This window comes from Lactuca serriola, chromosome 8, assembly GCF_051521515.1.
Source record: "Lactuca serriola cultivar US96UC23 chromosome 8, Lser_US96UC23_V15, whole genome shotgun sequence".
In the NCBI taxonomy this organism is placed as follows: Eukaryota; Viridiplantae; Streptophyta; class Magnoliopsida; order Asterales; family Asteraceae; genus Lactuca; species Lactuca serriola.
The window spans coordinates 3,588,000-3,590,761 of NC_136415.1; positions in this window are offsets into that span (position 1 = coordinate 3,588,000).

Genomic DNA, 2,762 nt, shown 5'->3' on the forward strand with positions numbered 1-2,762 from the left:
TCACAAACTAGAGGGGCATATCGAGATTTAAACATGCCATTGAAAAGTTCAATGAATCTCAAAGGATCTAGGAGTTTTCACAGATTTAAAAAACTTAAATTTCTTTTTCGTTTTTCATGGTGGAAATTAGTGAATCGTTATTCACTTACCTTCAAATATTCTGCAACTAGATTACGGCATCCCTTTTCTAGGTTGTAGCGTATTGTGTTGGGTCCTAGCCTTAGTATCTCATTTGGGTGATTTACTAAGGACTCAATCAATCAACTAACTTGAATTTGTTTTCTCTCATTTTGTAAATGTCAAAGTACGACAACTATGGTCTTCCCAAATCCCGTGGAACAAGCATTCCGCATGAAGATGATATTCCACGATTTGATCGAGGAACAAGAGATCATGCTTCACTTCCTCCACCTCCTCCAATTATTCTCCCTAACCCACAAGTTCGAAGGCTTGAAAGGTTCAAGCTCACTCAAGCCCTTTTGGCAAGTAAACATAAAGAAGGAAAGTCGGTGTGTGCACACGTCCTAGGGATGAAGTCACACATTGATAAGTTAAGAATGTTGGGATCCGTTGTCTGTGAGGAGATGGTTGTTGACTGGGTTCTTCAGTCACTTCCTAACTCGTATAGTGACTTCGTAAGAGAGTACTATATGATGAACTGCGACGTGACCCTTTTAGATCTCACCTATATGCTTATTGTTGTTGAATCAGCAATGGTTTGGCGCAATAGAAAAGAAAAGTTGATTGGTGAATCTGCCTTCAAGATCTCTATGGATATAGACAATGGCAACGAAAGACATGCTATGATCGAAAAGTTTGATCATAAGAGAAAGGCAATGTCTGAAGTAGTTTCATGTCCTATTCCAAAAGAGTCAATTTGCTTTTATTGCCAAGAGAAGGGGCATTGGAGACGAAGATGCCCTATTTACCTAAGAGATCTAAGAGATGGGAGAGTCAAAACGTATGGCTCTACTTTAGGTAAAATCCATTGACTAACTCTTTTAAGCTCATATTCTAGATTCTTAATACATAATGTAATAACATTACAATTGATGTTTTGTAGGATCAAAGAAAAGAGAGGAAGCTTAAGGGAAGAAGTGAGCAGAATCTAACCGAGAAGGAATGGATTTCGATCGCATTACTTGAAGATTAGATTCTCGAGCTGCTACTTAGAGTTAGAATTAGATTGCTAAGAAAGATGTATTAGCATAGTTTTTCAATGAATTGCATTGTAAGGACAAATTTTTCCGCAATAAAATAAATTTTGATTTTTATATTATTTATTTATCCTTGCAATGGCATATATGAAAAATTGATGTTTGAATGTTTCTATTATTAGCAATAATGGATTTGATTCTTAATTATATTATTTGTGGAAATGTCGAGAATTTACTAAATAGGGAGAGTTTCTCATCGCCCAAGTTTCAATTGGACAGAAACTTGGAATCGTGCAACTTGGTTGCACGATGAATGAGAAATTTCATATTTGGAAATTAGACTAATTAATTGACAAAGTGTCAAGTGAAGGACTAGGAGATCGAGTACACAAAGTTGTGTGTTGATCAAGTCCACCATAAGAGTAACAAAGATATTCGTCATGATTTACTAAAGGTTTAGTAAATATGATTAAGTGTAATTCTGAATTGATTGAAAAGGTTTAAATCAATAGCAGAACGAATAAGAAGAATCAAGTAGGCAGAAAGATAAAAGTTTCTCCATTCTAAGAAGAAGGAAGGGTACCTTTTATGCTTTATGATAGGTCTTAATGATTAAGAACCATATCTCAATTGATTCTCTAAGTGAGTCTTAGTACGATTGTATGTCTAAGAAGAGGAATCAAGAATTGAAGAAATGGTTAAATCAAGAAGTCAATCATACTTCATTCCAAAACAAGTCTTAGAGTTAAGATTGTGAAATTGAGTGATAAGTATTAAGAAGGTTTATAACATTCATCAAATGTGGAAAGTTGTGATGTCTTGGATAAGACAAAGACTAACTAGGACCAATTTATGAAGTGTTTTGATAAAAACTACACTAACTCTTGAATATTTGTTTGTCAAGAAATGTTTATTGACAAGAGAATCTTATATGTCAAGGAGTCAGTGGGATTCTTAATGGTCTTGAAAGGTTTCAAGAACAAATCAAAATAGACCTTATCAATCATCACTAGCACACGAGTTGAGGTTTACAATCCATCGTGTTGACGCTATTTTGTTTCTGTGACATTCCAATTGAGTTAGTTATGCATGTGAGTTCTATGAGTTCTCACTTGAACGCATAAAAGGCAGGCACCTTGATCAATGAAAAGTACATTGATATGAAAAGGTAAGCTGCTTAACTACTTGGAAGACATGGTGGGCAGCTGTGCTACCATAAGGCAAGAAATCAAGATTAAGAAAGTTCGGTCCATATGAGTTTGAATTTGTCGTAAACTTTGGTTTTAACAAATTCACATGGATAGGAACACATACACCATTAAAATCTAAGTGTCATAAGATTCCCTCCTTCATGAAAATGACTGTGAGGGAAATGCTTTCACTAAGAGAGATTTTAAAAAAGATAGTGATTGTGAAATTGAATTCTCGAATTCGATTATGGTTACGGTATCCCTTTCCATGATCTGAATTGTGAGATTTGGCAATTAGTCTGAATTGTTTAGACACACATATGAACTATCTAAGGCAAAGGTGTATAATTTTAAGAAGCCTTGATAAAAGATTATCAAAGCATTGGGTATTAGAAACATGAACTTAAGAAATTCA